The sequence below is a fragment of the Anopheles coustani genome, chromosome 2, assembly GCF_943734705.1.
Source record: "Anopheles coustani chromosome 2, idAnoCousDA_361_x.2, whole genome shotgun sequence".
NCBI lineage: Eukaryota > Metazoa > Arthropoda > Insecta > Diptera > Culicidae > Anopheles > Anopheles coustani.
In genome coordinates, this window is record NC_071289.1 from 46,794,815 (window position 1) to 46,815,120 (window position 20,306).

At 43.8% G+C, this 20,306-nt stretch overlaps 1 long non-coding RNA gene across 1 annotated transcript in view; it reads left to right on the plus strand.

Moving 5' to 3' along the window:
• LOC131262568 (uncharacterized) overlaps positions 1-20,306 on the plus strand; it is a 174,424-nt gene that overhangs the window by 57,287 nt on the left and 96,831 nt on the right. The window lies entirely within an intron of this gene.

Consider the following 20,306-nt stretch of genomic DNA (forward strand, 5'->3'; position numbering starts at 1 on the left):
GGCGGCATTGAGGACTGTGATGGCTCGAAAGTTGGCACAGTCCATTTTGTCACCCTTCTTGTACACTGGGTGGATGACACCCAGCTTCCAGTCCTCCGGTATCATTTCCTGCTCCCAGATTTTCACAATTAGCTGGTGCATACTGACGGCAAGCTCTACCGAACCCATCTTGAATAGTTCTGCCACCAGCCCATCGCTGCCAGCTGCTTTGTTCTGTTTCAGCTGCTTGATGGCACTAGTGACTTCGTCCAAGGATGGTGGGAGCACCTCGTCATCTACCTCCTGGCTAATGTGCTGCTCAATTCTGCAGCATTCGGGCGCGCGCTGCGTTCTTCTCGGATAGTGCCCGCCTGCACTCGTCATCGAACCACTCTTTCCTCTGGTTACGTGGCTTATGGCCCAGTGTCTGCTCGGCTGTGCTGCTGATGACTCGCTCCACCATACGCCAGTGGTCATCGAGGGACATTGTGGCGGTCGCGATGTTGTCCGGTAGCGCTTCCCCAAGCGCTATCGCGTAGCCCTCGGCAACAGCAGGTGTTCGCAGCCGATCCGTGTTTAGGCGTGGGGTAGGCCGGTGACGCAGTGTGTTGACAGCGCAGAGCTTCTGCCGTAGCTTCACCATAACCAGGAAGTGGTCCGAGTCGACGTTTGCGCCCCTGTACGTACGTACGTCGATGATGTCCGAGAAGTGCCTTCCGTCTATGAGAACGTGGTCTATTTGGGAATATGTCTGCTGTGGTGATCTCCAGGTGTAGCTGAAACGAGGTTTGTGCTGGAAGAAGGTGCTACGGATGTTCATGTGCCTCGAGGATGCGAAATTTATGAGCCGGAGGCCGTTGTCGTTGGTTAGCTGGTGGACACTAAAGCTACCAATCGTAGGTTTATAGGCCTCCTCTCGCCCGACCTGAGCGTTTAGGTCTCCGATGACGATCTTCACATCATGTTGTGGGCAGCGGTCGTACTCCCTTTCCAGCTGCGTATAGAAGGCGTCCTTGTCGTCATCGCTGCTCCCAAGGTGCGGGCTGTGCACATTAATAATGCTCAGGTTGAAGAAACGTCCACGTATCCTCAACCTGCACATCCTGTCGTTGATCGGCCACCATCCGATCACACGCTTCCTCATAGCACCCATAACAAGGAACGCCGTACCGAGCTCGTGCTTGTCTCCACCACTCTGGTAGATCATGCAATCGCTGCGGTAGCGGCGCTCCGAAACTCCCTTCCAGCGAACCTCCTGAAGTGCTACTATTTCAAAGCCGCGGGCTCTCACTTCTTCTGCGAGTATTCTGGTACTCCCGGGTGAGGTAAGAGACCTGCAGTTCCATGTACCGAGTTTCCAATCGTAGTCCTTTTTTCGTCGCGTAGGTCTGGCATGATTGGTCCAAATCGGGTTTTCTTTTTGATGACTGTTCGTTGCAAATGTACAGGGGGTGGCTTGCAAGGCCTCTCCCCCCGCCTCCTATCTCGTCGGTGGAACAACGCATCCTAGCTGTTTTACGTCCCGTAGGATGCCAGGACAGGGTGTACAGCCGCCCCTAACATGGGGAACAGACGCTGGTTCGAGCCGCTCCTAACATGGAGAACAGACGCTCGGGGATGAACTACTAGCAAGTAGCAGTCCATTCCCCCTCTCAATTCAGCCTTGCCGCCCATCCGCCCAAGGGGGTGGGTTTCCCCGTGTACCCAAGCTTGGATATTTAGGCGACAAGTTACCGTTCTGTAAGTCGCGGACGTATTGAGTAGGAGTTGGGGAGGAGAGCCTATAGTAGCCTTCAGGAGGCGTCGGATCCAACCCTTTACAGAACAGACTTTTTGGTTTATTGTTATTGAAAGAAAACATTGAATTATTAAATGAAACGAGTAGTTTTATTTCGTGATAGAAAAATAAAGTTTAATATATACATGAATCCTTTCAAATATTGCAAAACTATGTACAGAATAATTACATTGAATAAACAATTTTATTAACTATATAAATATACATATCTACACCGAACTTACTCCCTCAAACGGCGAGCAACAGGATTTCTAATGTCGTTATGATGCAGTCTAGCTACTACAAACAGTGATTCTACGGCACTATTGAGCCGAACTCGACAGTCAACATCACTATTTACACTGAGCAGTCAGGTTTCCATCTGACGCGCATACTCCTCGCGGTTCCCTGGAGCAGCATAAAACTGTTCCAACTCCTGCACATTTTCCAGGGGCTTAAATTCAAAAGACGATCGAACGCGAAGTGATGCTCGCGAAATACTTGTATCCAGCAAGTGGTCTAATTTTGCCAATGTAGTGCCGACACGTCATTTTCTTTAAATGCTTGTGGTGGAGGATTTGGAGCCAGCCAAATTAACGGTGATGGCGTTGATTTGGACACTTTAACGGTTTTATGATGTGTAATCAAATGACGCTTCGATACACTTGTTTGAACCACGGGCTTTGCGGTAGAATCCGAGGAAACATTTTTTTCAGAATCCTAAAAAGAGAAACCCGCTAGTTTATATTGCACTGTTGCACGGTGCTATTTATAACCCGCCGCGGTTCAACGCGATGCATCCTGACGAAGAACGCAGAAAACCACTGATCAACTCCAAAGAAGGTATGTACACTATCACATATATACGGAACTTACAATTTCTCAACTTTTCACAGGCTGCTCCAATTGGTGTGAGTTTCCTTCAACTGCGCATCCAACATTGATTCTCCAACAGTGCACATTAATACACACACACGACTAAGACAGATTGACACCACATGACCATGACCAACATCCAGAAAAATAATAGTTGAAAGAAATATCGACAGAGTGAAATAAAAACAGCAAGACCCAATAGAGGGAATGAACATGACGATAGAGGGAACTACAAATAGCAAGGACAAATTAGGAAGAGGAGTTTAGAACAGAATTGTTTTGAATGTTTTGCGAATCGGTTTAATGCGTCTTTGCTTTTTCAATGTGTCCCCGCTTTTTTAGTTCTTGTTTTCGCTGCAGCGAACCGAGGTGTGCTCACGAGAGGCTCGCGAGCGCGCGAAAAGCGTTCGGAAAAGTTCTGATAATAACTTCCTAACTCCACAATCTGAGAAGTCTATTAGACTTCTCAGACTAGGGCTGATTTTGTGGATTTTGTTGATTGGGTCTGCTTTGATTTGTGTACGTACACGAAACACCGAACTCATTACGTCCCCCTTTTTCATATAATCATTTTTGTTCTTTCTTCTCTCTCGAAACTGTTTCATCGGCATTTTTCTCAGTACTTCGTTCTTTTTGCATGTGCCGAACATACATCGGAGGAAGATGGAAGAACAAAAATTGCCATAGGATAAAGAGAGAAGTAACGATTTCGGCATTTCGTGTACGTACACAAATCAAAGCAGTGGTGGTGAAAAAAATTGCTCGGAACCTTTCGCGCCGGTTTCGGCAACCTTCGTGTTATTCATTGCCCTACCAGCCTTAGCTTCGGGTTGAGGCTGGAAATCAATGGGCAAGAGCGAGATGGTGATATCCCGAGCGCCACCGCGCTTTGTAAAACGCGCTTCGTACGCATGGTGACTTTTACTTCGTTTTCAGATTTATCGCGACACCTAAACCGAAGCAAAACCGAAGTTGCCGCGGCAAAAACGAAAAATGGAGGCCCCTTCGGGGCCCGGCGCTCTTTTTCTCTTCTCTTCCTTCTACACATTCTCATGTCTCGAGCTGTTTACGCGGACTTGAACCGCGTTGTTTCCACTCCGGTCTCTGCGCACCTACCGCAAGACCGTAGCTCTTTGTTGAGAACGGTGTGCTAAAGGCCCAATATATATCTACTGCGTAGCCGTTTGTATGGGCTGTATGGGAATGCATCGGTATACGCTCAACCCGCTCTAGCCATTTAAACCTCTCGCGGAGCGAATTCATATGGCCACCGCGTTTCGGTTTTTGCTCTTCATTTAGCGATCGCTTGCGCTGCGTACGTATGAATGAATGACCGCTCGCGCTGGGTATACCCGCACGGGTACCCATACGTCCGTATTCGACCGCGCTGGGTATTCGACTGGTCTACGATTGTTCGCGCTGGGTTTTCGATCGCTCGCGCTGGGTCTTCGAAGACCCGATCGCGCAGGGCATTTAAACTTAGTACATGCAACTTGCGCATGCGCACTTTGATGACTTCACACATCAGGATTCGGCTAGCCAATCACAAACCTCGATTTTTCAGTTCGTATCGGCTGCCGCGGCACCAGATGGGCGCGGTGGCCAGAGATTTCTGGCGGTGGCGAGACAGGGGAATTGCTGCGTTGGTGTAAAAGAGACAAGGCTATCACCATCTCGCTCTTGCCCATTGATTTCCTACCTCGACCCGAAGCTTGTGGCGCTAGGGATCCTTGTCTCTTTTACACCAACGCAGAAATTTCCCCGTCCCGCCACCGCCAGAAATCTCTCCTTACCGCGCCCATCTGTTGCCGCGGCAGCCGATCCGAACTGCAAAATCGATTTTTGTGATTGGCTAGCCGAATCCTCATGTGTGAAGTCATCAAAGTGCGCATGCGCAAGTTGCATGTACGAAGTTTAAATGCCCTGCGCGATCGGGTCTTCGAAGACCCAGCGCGAGCGATCGAAAACCCAGCGCGAGCAATCGTAGACCAGTCGAATACCCAGCGCGGTCGAATACGGACGTACGGATACCCGTACGGGTATACCCAGCGCGGTCGAATACGTACGTACGGGTACCCGTACGGGTATACCCAGCGCGAGCGGTCATTCATGCATACGTACGCAGCGCAAGCGATCGCTAAATGAAGAGCAAAAACCGAAACGCGGTGGCCATATGAATTCGCTCCGCGAGAGGTTTAAATGGCTAGAGCGGGTTGAGCGCGAACGATGCATTCCCATACAGTCCATACAAACGACTACGCAGTAGATATACGTTACGACAGGAAACCAGCCAACGTATCATATTCCACCCTCGCGACAGGATGTCACCGCATTCTATGAGAACCCTCGCTACGGATGCAACCACTCAACGCAGACACTAGCGCGAACCCTCGCGACAGGACATGACCACTCGACGCAGAAACCTGACGACGATCGCGAACGAGTTGAGACATGAATTGTGCAGAACAACGACTGTGAGAAAGACTTCGTCACCAATCGCAGAGCAACACGTCGAAACAGAAGACCACCCGGAGCAGCCACGGCAGCGCTATAAAAGGGCTTCATAACAAGTTAAACCTCAGTCTCTAGCTAGGAACAGACAGAACAGGTTCAATCCCAAATAAAAATTGTAATAGTCGTGAATCAGTAATTATACTTAAATAAAAATTATATTTTTTTATAATAATCTTGAGGCAACGATCATAACTGGCGCAGTCGTACGGCTTAGCGTGAAAAATCCTGTGAAGTGAAAGTGAACAGTGGAAGATAATTGCAAAAAAAAACTCTTATCGTCAGTGGCCCCGCGAAAGCATCGGAGTAAAACACCCCGAGTAGAGGACCCCCCGCCATCTAAGCACACCAGGAAGAAGCAGCTAAGGAACCCTGAACCGAACCCGTCGGACAATCCAGCAGACTCCGGGACGATGATAATCATCCTGTAAGTATTTAGTGAAGTGAGAATTGTGCATAAATTCCTCCAACACTGATACAAACCCCAAAACCGGTAGAGACGACTATTTGCGAATAAAATAATTGTTTAAAAATTCTACCAAGTGTAACGAAAATTGTGAATAAATTTTCAAACGCTAACCCCTGCGGAACAAGCACCTTATTTTGCGCATAAAAATAAGTGGGAATTATTTGTGCATAAAATAATTCGCCTTAGTGGGTGATTCGCAGTGTTAACAACAAAGAAAACGCTGACCATAGGTAAAACCGGAAACAGCAGTAGAGAGACCATTTTTCTCAAAAACAGAGGTATAATGGCAACCAACGAGGAGTTGATGGCACATATTGCCCAACTTTCCGAAAACCAGCGTTCCCTCCTGGAACAACTGAACTTCATTAAAAGCAGACCGGTGGTGGATCCGTTTACTTACTACAAGACTCCGGACCCCATCAAAAATATTTCCCTTTTCTCAGGGAACAGAAGAGAAACACTCGCATGGATTGAAGAAGTGGAAGACACTCTCGATCTCTTTAAAGAATGCAAAGAAGAACCGATCTACCCTCAGTTGATCAGGGCTGTTAAAAGCAAAATCACGGGAGAGGCTAGAGAAATCTTGATCGCAGCGGGAAATCCCAGCGACTGGATCGACATTAAGGATGTGTTACTGCACTCCTACGGGGATAAGAGGGATCTAGCATCTCACATCCAATCCCTTTTTTATATAACACTCGGTAAGAAAACAATTACCGAATACTTCAACAAACTTAAACAGATAGACACAGCAATCAAGAGCACAGCGAATTCGACTGACGAATTCAAAGGTGCCACGAAGCAGATCAACGCTTTTATTGGATTGATAAGCACCACACGCTACGTGGACGGCTTAGGGGACAACCTTTCGATGATTGTCAGGAGCCACAAGCCCGAATCATTAGAGGAAGCACATACCTACACTATGCAATATTCAAACGCAGCGTACCGCCAAAAGTTAGAGAAAAATAGCATCAGGCAACCAGAACAAAAGAAACAATATCCGAATCAACCAATAAAAACAAATATGTACCCACCGGCAAACAGGTCAGACAGATTTAAAGCCAAACCCACCGAGGTATACAAAAACATCCCAGACGAGGATGTCTCCATGAGAACTCATAGGTCAAAAGTTGTCGTGAACAACCACGAAGGAATAGAAGAAGATCAGGAACCTCCACCGGAAATCGACTCTGAAGACGACGATTATTTCATATCGGACGAGCTAAATTTTCGGCAGGCCGAGGAAAAACCACAAAAAACCTAAAAAATAATAATTTCATTCCATACCTTCAAATCAATACAACAAAAGGAGCTTTAAAATTTCTCGTCGACACTGGCGCAAACAAAAACTATATCTCCCCAGACCACGTAAATATAGAAAACTGCAAAGACGAAGAAGGGATAAAGGTTACAAATATCAAAGGTACACACAGCATAAATAAATCAGCTTCATTCGACGTTTTCGGCGTGCGAAAGAAAGTAAAATTTTTTGTTTTCAAATTCCACAATTTTTTCGATGGCTTAATAGGATACGAAACACTTAGGGAATTAAATGCAAAACTGGACATCGCCAAGAACAATCTCAAGGTTGGAAGGAAAACATTTAACCTTAACAAAAGATATCCAGAAATTCAAAAAATAAATTTCAACGAGCATGAATCACAATTTATCAAAATCAAGGTCAGGACAAACAAAGACTTTTTAGTGGAGAACGAACAAAACTTTCAAAATTTCTCAATTCTACCGGGACTTTACAGAGCTCAATCGGGAGAAGCAGTTGTAGCCATTAGAAATAAAACCTCAGAAAATTCACTCGAAATCAACCTGAACGAAATCAATATCGAAACCAGCGAATGTAACGTAATGAAGAACGCAAATACTCCAGAAAACCTACCCTTTGATGCAAATTTCAGGAAAGATCACATGAATAAAGAAGAGGAACAGGCACTAAAGCAACTCATGAGAGAGTACAAAGAGATACTATACGATGAAAATTCTAAACTATCTTTCACACACAAAATTAAACACAACATCAGGACGGTAGATAACATTCCAATCCACACGAAGTCGTACAAGTACCCCCAAATTTTCGAAGAGGAAGTCAAACAACAAGTGAAAAAAATGCTAAATGACGGAATCATCAGAGAATCAATCTCACCTTACACCTCTCCAGTATGGGTCGTACCAAAAAAGACCGACTCATCAGGGAAAAAGAAGTTTCGCTTAGTAATAGATTATAGGAAACTAAACGAAAAAACAATAAATGACAAATATCCGATTCCAGATATTACAGACATCTTGGACAAACTAGGAAGAGCATGCTATTTCTCAACAGTAGATTTGGTTTCAGGATTCCACCAAATTCAACTCGCGAACGAAGACATGGAGAAAACCGCATTTTCTGTGAATTCCGGAAAATACGAGTTCACTCGGATGCCTTTCGGTCTCAAGAACGCTCCAGCCACGTTTCAACGGGTAATGGACTGCATTCTTAGAGAACACTTAGGGAAATTCTGTCTCGTCTATATGGACGATATAATAATTTTCTCACCCTCATTCCAAGAACACAAAGTCCATATTTCACAAATTTTCCGTAAACTCAAAGAAGCCAACTTAAAAATACAACACGAAAAATGCGAATTTTTTAGAAAAGAAGTCCAATTTCTAGGTCACACCGTCACGGAACATGGCGTGAAACCGAACAACGACAAAATTGAGGTAATCAGGTCATGGCCAATACCAAAAACAGAAAAGGATATCCGACAATTTTTGGGCATCCTCGGATACTATAGAAGATTCATAAAAGATTTTGCAAAACTCGTCAAACCGCTAACAAACCTTCTCAGAAAAGAAGTAGAAATCGAAATGACCCCCGAAATAGTCAAATGTTTCGAGAAATGTAAGAAGATTCTTACCCTCGACCCAATTCTAATATACCCGGATTTTTCAAAGGAATTTATCCTCACCACAGATGCAAGCGATTTCGCTATTGGAGCAGTCTTATCCCAAGGATCAATAGGCCAAGACAGACCCGCAGACGCATCACGTACACTCAATAAAACAGAAGAACGATACTCAACAACCGAGAAAGAACTATTGGCAATCATTTGGGCAGTGAAACACTTTAGACCCTACCTTTACGGAAGAAAATTTAAATTGTACACCGACCACCAACCTTTAACGTTCAGTCTTACGAACGCAAACAACAAAATCATCAGATGGCGGCTAATGTTAGAAGAGTTTGATTATGAAATTATCTACAAACCAGGCAAACAAAACGTAATTGCCGACGCACTCTCACGTATAAGAACAGAGGAGATAAATCTCAACCCTCTTTCAGTACACGCTGAACCTTCGGAATCAGAGTCAGACGATATGACTGTACATTCCGCAGACACTAGCGATGATTATTTCATTCCATGTACCGAAAAACCCTTAAATGTTTTCAGAAATCAAATCATTCTCAAAATCAGTCATATTGAAATGGAAGCCTACGAGCAAATCTTCCCTAAATACCACAGACATACAATAATCAAAGCAACATACACTGAAGAAGCAATAGTAGACCTGTTTAAACGATTTCTTAACCCAAAAGGAACTAACTGCCTTCTACTACCTATTTCTTTAACGCAACTGGTTCAAGAAACGTTCCGGAAACACTTCTCATCCAATAGATTGTTCAAAGTATTTATTTCAGAGATCCTTTTAACAGACCTGAGAATGGACAACGAGCAAGATGATGTGGTCAGAGAAACGCACAACCATGGACACCGAGGAACGAAGGAGAATAAATTGCAAATTTTACAAAGTTATTTCTTCCCACAGATAGACCGGAAAGTTAAAATTTTCGTTAATTCATGCGAAATCTGCAAAAAGGCAAAATACAACAGAAAACCCCCAAGGTTAATTCAGAAAAGCACAACGGGAGATAAACCATTCAATAGAGTCCATATCGACATTTTCTTTCTCCAAGGAAAAAAATGGCTAACCGTAATCGATTCTTTTTCTAAATTTGCCAATGCAATCCCATTGGAAACTAGAACAATAATCGACATTAAACAAGCATTTTCCGAGCATATACGTCAATTTGGACGACCAGAAACAATAATATGCGACCAGGAACCTTCATTCAGATCGATAGACTTCATCGGATTCCTCGACGATCTTGGAATAGCAATACATTTTGCAAGCAGCTCCAGCTCTAATGGAATCATTGAACGCTTTCACTCGACCCTAATCGAGATTTTTAGAACAACTAAACCCAAGTACAGCGAACTAACCCTAGAGGAACATGTCAATGTCGCTATTGACATCTATAACAATACGTTCCATGAGGCAACAAAAGCAAAACCAAGAGAAATTGTATTTAACACCACTAACAGCACTAATACAGAAGAAATACAGGAGAAAAGCAGAAAGTTGCAATCAGCTATTAAAGTTGAACTCAGCAAGAGGCAAGCTAAACTTGAGAAATCTAACCAAAGTAGAAACGATCCCGTTCAACTGCAAATAGGAGAGAACGTTATCATCAAAAACTCACAAAGACTAACAAAGGATAAAAATCCATTCAAAATCGCGACGGTTAAAACAGATAACATATTAACCTTCAAAGACGAAAACAACGTCAAAATACACAAAAACCGCATCAAAAAGACGATTAGCGGATAGTTATTAAGAAATATCACACTTACTAACTTTGAAATTAACCAACATAATACCACGAGGAACTAATAATTAACCAAATAATTTACCAACACTTAATAACTAACAAACTAATAACGGTTTTTTTTCCCCTCGAATCACTTACAGATTGCTAATCATAGCATTAGTTAATGCGAACACATACAAAGACGCTAATAGTAGCAATGGCCTAATAGCATTCACATTAGGAAAAGTTAGGATAAAAACAGGCTACGATAGATTGGTACATGAGATAGACCTACAAATAATCAGAGGAAACTTACAACTGATAGATCAAGCAAGAACACTCTACAATAGTTCCGATCACCTCGAAGATACTTTGAAAAGAAAGATCGAAATAGCAAAGCGAAAACTTAACGCACTTCAAGTGAGAAGGAAGAAACGAGCGCTTATTAATATGCTAGGGACAGCTATCAAATACATAGCCGGAAACCCAGATATTGAAGACCTCGAGCTTATCGATAAAACTTTAAAAGAGCTAGAGTCGAATCAGGAAAAGCAGATAAACATCAACAGTTTATATCAAGATAGGATCAACAAAATCACAGTATCCCTCAAATTAATTGACTTAGAGCTCGCTTCAAAGAAAAATCAAACGGATAAAAATACAATGGATTTGGAATTCGTAAACTTAATATTCAATACCGAGAACATTGTCAAACTGTTAGAAGATATAGAAGAACAAGTAGCATTTGCAAAAATGAACCTTCTCAACAAAAACATTCTATCAGATCCAGAGAAAATATTCATCTTCAATAAGCTTAGGGAACAAGGCATTACAATAGAATTGCTAGACGAAGCCCTGCAGTACGTGACAACCAGTCTATCATTCAGCAACAATCGCATCATCCTGCTGATTAAAATTCCTAAACTTCACGAAGAACCCTTCGATCTGTTGCGCCTGGAAACAGTAAACTCCAACGGTTCCATGCTCAACACCAACATCCATCTAGTTGCGAAAAATCATGACGAAATCTTCGCACAAAACAGCATCTGCGAACTATGCGAAAGTACAGCCCCCATAAGAGACGAATGCATTTTCAACATGCTCACACACCGTACAGCAGAGTGTAAATTCTCAAAAGGGAAAAGCCCAACACGCATAGTTGAAATTAAGCAAAGTATAGTGCTAATAGATACGGTCGAAGATGTGCTCATCACAGACAATTGCATTGGAAACAAAACGATTAACAAACCAATGATAATCGAGGTAACCAATTGCACCATAACCATTCGAAATCAAACATTCTCAAACGCACCCCAAAGAATATTCGAAATGGAGTATCTAGCACCAATATACGCTAAAGTGGTTAATAGGATAGAAACTCCAACGCTAGCGCAGGAAGTTCAGCAACTAAACATAGAAAACTTGCAAAAGTTAAACCACATTCGATCAACCCTGAGTAAAACTCACCAGACCATCAGTTACGGATTCATAGGAATCGTCAGCGTCATCAGCATTCTAACGTGCATGGCATTTAAGCTTCTCAAAAACAGAAACAAACAAGAAAGCAACAAAACCATCCTGCAAATCACCGGAAGACAAGAGGAATCATCTTTCTCGCAGCCAGCAACGGTACCGCTGAAGATATTGCAGATCCCACGGTTTGCTCTTCATACTAGCCGATCGAGGACGACCGACCAATCTTAGGGGGGAGGCGTTACGACAGGAAACCAGCCAACGTATCATATTCCACCCTCGCGACAGGATGTCACCGCATTCTATGAGAACCCTCGCTACGGATGCAACCACTCAACGCAGACACTAGCGCGAACCCTCGCGACAGGACATGACCACTCGACGCAGAAACCTGACGACGATCGCGAACGAGTTGAGACATGAATTGTGCAGAACAACGACTGTGAGAAAGACTTCGTCACCAATCGCAGAGCAACACGTCGAAACAGAAGACCACCCGGAGCAGCCACGGCAGCGCTATAAAAGGGCTTCATAACAAGTTAAACCTCAGTCTCTAGCTAGGAACAGACAGAACAGGTTCAATCCCAAATAAAAATTGTAATAGTCGTGAATCAGTAATTATACTTAAATAAAAATTATATTTTTTTATAATAATCTTGAGGCAACGATCATAACTTATATATTGGGCCTTTAGCACACCGTTCTCAACAAAGAGCGACGGTCTTGCGGTAGGTGCGCAGAGGCCGGAGTGGAAACAACGCGGTTCAATTCCGCGTAACAGCTCGAGACATGAGAAATTGTAGAAGGAAGAGAAGAGAAAAAGAGCGAGGGCCCCGAAAAGGGCCACCATTTTTCGTTTTTGCCGCGGCAACTTCGGTTTTGCTTCGGAAATTTCCAACCAAATCTTTCTGAATATTCGTGTCCCGATTTGGCCACAATTTGGCTGGCTTTACTTCGTGCAGTGTTTCGGGGGTGCCTACCAGAAGAGCGACAGGATAAGAAAATGTTCGGGTTTTCGGAGTTCCCATTCCCGCTGCTGCCAGTTTTTTTTTCTGTTACTGTTGGAGGAGCATGAAAGGAAAGAGTATTATAATTGTTTCTCATGATATGTCGCTAAATTATGGGCCTCCTAGTATGTCCCTTTCTTAGAAAGTTCGTTAAAAAGATACCGTAGTCGGCCTTTCGTACCCCAAGGGGTCTTAATTCGAAGTGCGACTTTGCAGTTGGCACGTGATGTGTTGGAACCGTTGTGTTATAGCACCGCGGCTATTATTTTGCTGCTATGAGTTTAGAAGAGCGCCTATTTTCGTTAGCTCTTTAAAATGTCCTAGCTACAAAACGTTTGTTCTTAAGACTGCAACAGTTTTAGACAAAAGATTTACATGACATAAAATTTATATTTCTTGAATCCCTACGCAGTGTTGCTTATAATACTCAGAAGACAGCATTGATCATAGAACGGAACCATATTCCTCAGCTGCGCGAGTCATAATGGAACTGCAGTTGTCCGTCACTGAGAACATCGGTCAGAGGTTACCGAATCAAGCAGCCTTCTTCTAGCAACAGTCGAAGCTCAGCGTGCAGCATTGCCAGGCTCGGCTTGAATTTGCTCACTAAGGTGTAGTCCATTAGCGAAATGTGCTGTTCAGTGATGAACTCAAGGTATGACATATGTGAGACAGCTCCGGAACAAGCTATATGACCTACGATTTGAGCTATCCGTCGGCACAGTTTGTATATCATGATCTAGGACTGCTTTACGGGTTAGAGTGTAGGACCTTTACCTTTACCTTTAGCTAAGCGGCTTTGACGAAATTTTATGAAATATGCACTATAAGCCGTGCAATGGGAAATACAGAGGCTCAAAAATGAGAAATGGATGTGGTGTACAACTTGTGTCCAACATTGTAGTTCTTCATGAGAAAACAGCAACCAAAATGATTAAATATCCTTCATGGTAAAACAATTGAAGAAAAACCAAAGATGTGCATCTAGGGATGTACGTTACTTATAAGGTAGTATGCGTAAATATTCCAAATTTACCTTGCCTCCTGTACGGTTGCAAAGGAAAGCAGTATATTGCTGCTCACTCTCGCTGCAGTAGTTTTTTTCGCATTTTGCCGAAGCTAATCCGCACACCTCGTCTGCGCGTTAGGCGCGCCCGAAGAACGCGCAGACGACGTGTGCACACCCCTTTCCACCTCGCTGGCCCGACTGCGTTGATAGACGCGGTAATGGAAGGAGGTGGAGAGGAGGATCCTCTATCGGGTCTGGCGAAGTAAAAATGGGTGACTCGGAAGAATTGATGGACGAGGGAAATGGAGCACGGTGAAGAGGGGTAAAAACCGAAGTTTCGTAGGCTGCTTTTTAGTGGACAGAAGCGAGATAGCGCCATACAAAGTGCTTGAGGTAACTCAATCTTGCGGGCTGGGAAGCACCCCCTTGACCTAGGACAACTTTTGGGTGTCATGTGGCGGGTGTCATTTTTTGATTCTTCATCGCTGGCTACCAGAACCGTAGCCAAGTCTTCGGATGGTTTCAGCCATTTAGCGTCCAAAAGGGTTGTAAATTCGTTTTTTTTGGAAAGTGAATCGGCAAGCCATTTGTTTCGTAGGTCAACCGGCAACCTGGCGTCGAGGTCTTTAAGAAGCCTTCTATCGTTGAGGTATTCGCCTTGCTTGAGCATCGTCATATTATCGATCAAGTCATGGAGCGCGTTTGAAAATTTTATAAATGATGCTGGATTGTCTAGTGAGGGATTTTTAACGGCCAGCAATTCATTCAATAGTGCTGAGTAAATATTGTCTGGATTGCCGTAGAGTCTTTCCAGACGTTTAAAAATTTCGGTAACATTGTCGGAGTTCAGCATCAGCACGCTAACTGAGCGTAGTGCATCACCCTTTAGGTGCTTTTGTAGCCTGGTGAGGTTCTCTAGATTCGAAAATTTACCGGCCTTCGTGGTTTCGTCATACATGCGTTTAAAACGCGGCCAAGTCTTATAGCTTCCGCAAAAATCTGGAAGCTCGGAAAGTTCTGTTTTGTCCGTTTTTGTCGTCCATGCCTTTACCATTGAGGCGATGCTTTCCGCAAGCAATTTAACGTCCTCATTTGCGGTTGAATTATGACCTGGCTCATATATGAAGCTTGTGGTCTCTTCAGCTTCCTCTTGTTCCCTTTTTACTTCCTCTTGAAGCCTTTCTATTTCCTGCTCTATCTTGACTGCTTTTTCCCTTTCTACTTTCTCTTTGTCTATTTTCTCCTGTAATAATTTTTGCGTCTGCATCAGAGCTTCTCGGCTCTCCTTTCTTTCTTCTGCAGCATTCTTGCACTTAGGGCAGATAAAACCCTTTGCGACTGCCTTGAACTTCAGCGCTTCTACGCATGATTGGTGAAGAAACCGATCGCACTCTATGCAATGGATCAGTTTGTTCCAATCATCGGAATTTGCGCATAACTTGCAATTCCCATTCGGATTTTGTTTATAATTAAGCTCCATGTTTACTTACTGCGCTGGCTTTCTCGGGCTCGTTGGTTGTCGCGTTCCGCGTACTGCCTACGTTGGGAAGATCGCTTTTCGCCGCCGACTGTTCCACGATGTCCTGCCTGGTCTTCTCCGCCGGCCGTCCGCCGATGGATCGTTCGCCCGGTCCTCTCCGCCGGTCATCCGCCAGTAGATCGCTCGCCCGGTCCTCTCTATTGGGCAGAGATTCACCGCAGTACAATATAGATTTACAACGGCGAACTACAAGGAAACAACTTTTATTAGCAAAAGTAACTCAGCTTCACATCTGAACAGTTCAGCGGAATTCAGTAGAAGAAATATAAATTTTCGCGCTTCTTGAACGTCACATCGTGTCATAATGACAGTAGTAACGTAACGTAACGTAACGTAACGACACATTGGTTGCTTTCACAACACTCCTCCTCAACCAATTGTGACATCCTTCGTTGACAGTCCAAGCATTCCTGAAAACTTTCGTAGCTTCATGTTTCCCAGGGGCTTGGTAAGAACGTCGGCCACCATATTTTCGGTAGGGCAGTATTCAAGCACCAGAAGTCCTGACGCACACTGCTGCTTGACGAAATGCTCCTTGGTCTCGATATGCTTCGAACGACGATTGGTCCGATCGGCGTTCACGAAGCGAATACAGCTCTGGTTGTCCTCTAGCACTCTTACTGGTCCATCCAAACGCTCGCCCATGTCTTCCATCAATCGTCGAAGCTAGACCAACTCCTGTGTAGCCTCACTCAAAGCGACGAATTCTGACTCCATGGAGGACAATGTGACACTAGCCTGTTTACGACTGGCCCATGTCACAGCACCGCTTGCGTAGCAGAATGCGTACCCTGTTGTCGATTTCCTCGTGTTGGTGTCACTGGCCCAGTCCGCATCCGAATAGCCAATCAGTTCACCGCCAGATCCGTCGTCCACCAGCCGCCAGCCAAAAACCCTTCGTCCATCGGTGTTTTCGCTATTTTCGCATCACTCAATCCAAACTTCCAAATAAGTTGATCTATATAGTTCTCTAGACAAACACTATAATCACCGTTTTTACGCTCGATTTGAAGTCCCAAAAAATAGCTCACATGTCCGAGATCAGTCATATCAAAGAGATTGGTCAACGCCTGATACACTGAGTCGATGATAGTTTCATCCACACTCCCGACCAACATATCGTCCACATATACTAATACAGTGTATCAAGAAAGTATCCGTACAGTCATCAATTTCAACTTTAAGAAACCCCAAAAAAGGCTCAAAATCGATGACAAAAAAGTATCCGTACATGATGAGTATTGATGATGTGCCATCCGTACATGATGTGCCAATATGGTGCAATCAATGCCACTTGCCTCAATAATAGCCTGTAAGTGCCAAGAAATAATTTCTACCAGTTTTCTTTTAGAAATATGCTGGAAATTTGACCCGATTCCACAATAGTTCTAAAGATGTCTACTAAGATCAGGATAATGTTCCGTTGATGGTAGATCTAGGCATCTTTCGACAAATGTTGTATAGAGATCTATTCCGGACACTTTTCGACTATCGTCAACACTTGTATGATCTCATAAAGTGGTCACTCTTGGACAATACATGACCTATTCTTAGGATCGTTATTTTACTCAGAGAGAACATTGTAGAACATCTAAACTTTTACCAAGGGTTGGCTTGTCCAAAGAATAAAATGGGCGAAGTAGACCATGTCCTACAGATGATTTATAATTAGTTCAATGTTTCCAGTTTGATTAATGGCCTCCGAACGCCATAACACATACTTTCAACTACTGTGTTTTATAGTTGGAACAACGTTGCTCATATTGATGATTGAGTTCGACGTTAAGTCTCTATTGTTGTTCGTTTTTTTGGCCAAAATTGCTTAATTTTGTATGTATGAAGTCTGTATGTAGTGTATAAAACACTGTGCCGACACGCCAATGACATCAAAATACAGCGATTTGCAAATCCCCAGTCTCCCTTATTCTTTCCTTAGAAACGAATAATTTGCAACGTACAATTATGCAATGTTATTGTTATTTCCAAAAAACCTTCTTAAGAGTTGTAATCCAAATCATATGATTGGTGATCTAGACACTTCGTTCGTCATGTTTGAGAACTCTAAGTATGGAGGACTTCATAGCTTTTCGAGCAATCACCACCTCATAGCGATTGACTAACCACGAAAGATGTCTGTTTGCAGGGTTCAGTCTAGTTGTACCCTGGTTAATTCGACAAATTATAAGTTCCTGAGACTTAGCATGAGATTTGCCACAGAGTTCATCAACTTGCCATGTTAGGTTCCCTTGACATCACATGAAAAAGATAGCTCTCTATTGGTTGCAGCTGTATGCCAAGTTTCACTGGCCATTTCACGTTAAATGATGATATAAAATTGATGCCGCCATTCTTTTAGACCCTTAATAACTCGAAATAATAGTTAGGTTGATACTTTGACTACTAGAACCTCACCAAACCGGTGTTTTTGGTCAAGAAAGCCGGGTGTACGAATACTTTTTTGTCATCGATTTTGAGCCTTTTTTGGGGTTTCGTTAGAGCAAAGTGACCTACAAGTAACTTTTTTGAAATGTTAAGACCTCATTGGATAGAATAGAAGTTTATCTACGAGATGTCGTTTAAATGATTGTCATAGGTCTCGTAGTCGCTGAGATAACTAGGCTTAAAGTTGAAATTGATGACTGTACGGATACTTTCTTGTCAGACTGTATGTACACTTTCTTCCCTTCAACGACTTTTGTATACAAGCACTTATCAGCATCACCTTGTTGGAAACCTATCTTCACCACGACACTGTGCAGCTTTTGGTTCCAACAGCATGCCGACTGTTTAAACCCGTAAATGCTCTTCTTTAGACGGCAAACCAAATGCTCTTTTCTTTTCACCTCATATCCAGGTGGTTGTCGCATGAACAGCTCTTGATCAAGATCACCATACAAATATGCCGTTTTTATATCGAAATGCCGAAGTGCCAGTTTTGCTTTAGAAGCCAGAGCAAGCAGCATACGAAGAGTCGTGTAGCTAGTTACGGGAGCGAATACCTGGTCATAATCCTCGCCGTACTGCTGAGAATAGCCTTGAGCTACCAGACGGGCCTTGTGTTTGATTACCTTTTTTTCTGCCTTTTTGTCCAGCTTTCTGCGTTTTTCTTTGGGGACATGTACGAAAGCTTCTGACCCAAATATACGAAGATGTTCGTACGTTGGCCTCTTTCGGTGCCATAGCTCATAAGGTGTGGATGCCACTGAGGAGGATGGCAAGGGATTCTGCAGATAGTTGGCAGTCGTAATCGCTTCACCCCAGAACACCTTATCCAAATTGGAATCTGCCAGCATGTAGCACATCATTTCCAGAAGGTAGCGGTTTTTACGTTCGGCCACCCCGTTCTGTTGAGGAGAATACGGTGCCGTTTGGTGATGTACAATACCATGGTCGGCAAAGTACTTTCTCAGAGAGTTACTGCCATACTCTCCACCACCGTCTGATCGAATGACCTTGGGATAATTACCGAACTGATTTTTCACCAAAGCGCAGTATTCTCGGATTCGATCCTCGGCTTCGGATTTATTCTGCATGAGATAAATCACGGTGTACCGGCTGTGGTCATCTACCATTGTCAGATAGAACCGGCTACCGCGCACCGTTCGCACCTCAATGGGACCTCCCAAGTCCGTATGAACCAGCTTGCCGACAGTAGAAGCTCTCGAAGATGAAACTTTTGGGAACGATTCACGGCTCATCTTCCCCTCGCAGCACGATCTGCAAACGGACTTCACGTCGCAGTGGTCAATTTTCAAGCCGCTCCCCAAATTGTTTCGCACAATCTTTGTTACTGCTTCAGTGTCACGGTGCCCAAGGCGACTATGCCACAGGTGTATGCAGGGAGTACCGTGGTTGTTACTCGCTAGCATGATTTGCTCCGAAAATCGCTTGAGGTGATATAGGCCGCCTGTGCGTTCGCCCACTAACAGCACCTCTTCGCCTTTTACGACTCTGCAACCAGATTTATCGAAGACAACTTCAAATCCCAAATCGGCAATTTTACTCACCGATAGCAAATTTGTTGCGAGCGAAGGTACATGGTACACGTTGTTCAGCGAAACATTCATTCGGACACCAGTGCCGTTCACGGACACTACTTGGCTACATCCGACACCAGCCGACTTGATGGACTGTCCATTGGCCAATAGTATAGCTGTTCGTTTCGTTTTATCAATCTGTTTCAAGATAGATTCATCGCTCGTCATATGGGAAGTGGCACCCGAATCGAAGCACCATACTCCTTTCTCATGTGACTTGCCGACAAACAAACAAACGTCTGCTCTATCTTCCTGCTGCACTGCCGCAGTGACGTTCGCTCTGTCGCTAGTCTCTTTCGCCCTTTTGTCCGCCAGTCACTTTTTACAATCCTTTCGGATGTGTCCATCCCCTTTGCAGTAGTGGCATTGCTTTTTCTTCATCCTGTCGCCGGTCTTGTTATAAACATTATAACTCCCAAATAACAACGCCTTTTCGTCTTCCACACCATTCGCCCGTCGACGCCCTTCGTCCAGCAGCTTTTCTTTGACGAAGTCAACAGTGAGGTCAGCATCCGGCCGACTCTCCAATGCAACCAGCAGTCCGTCGTATGACCGTGGCAGGCTCGATAGCATCAGTGCATTAAAAGAATGCACTATGGGGAAAAGGCGGACATTAGGCGATGGAGAGTATGATAAATTCAGTTACATTTCCTTGCAGTAGACAAGTTAACTAAGACCAATCCAAATTATTAGCCTTTTAGGACTAGTAGATTTCGAGAAATAATCTGTCAAAGTCAAAAAAGTGATAAAAAATGGTCCGCGCTACAGAACTTTTAATGCTTGCTTGATGGCAATCGTTTTACAAGTATTTAAACTATGACCATGATGTTTTATACATCGTTGGAAAGGTAATATGTTAAGCTTTCATAAAAAAATATTTAATATGCACATTTACCATGTCTTTCTCACTTTTGCTAAGTAAAACTGTGTGGCATTATGGAAAAAATACGCTTTTTCAACTTTGATAATGCAGCAAA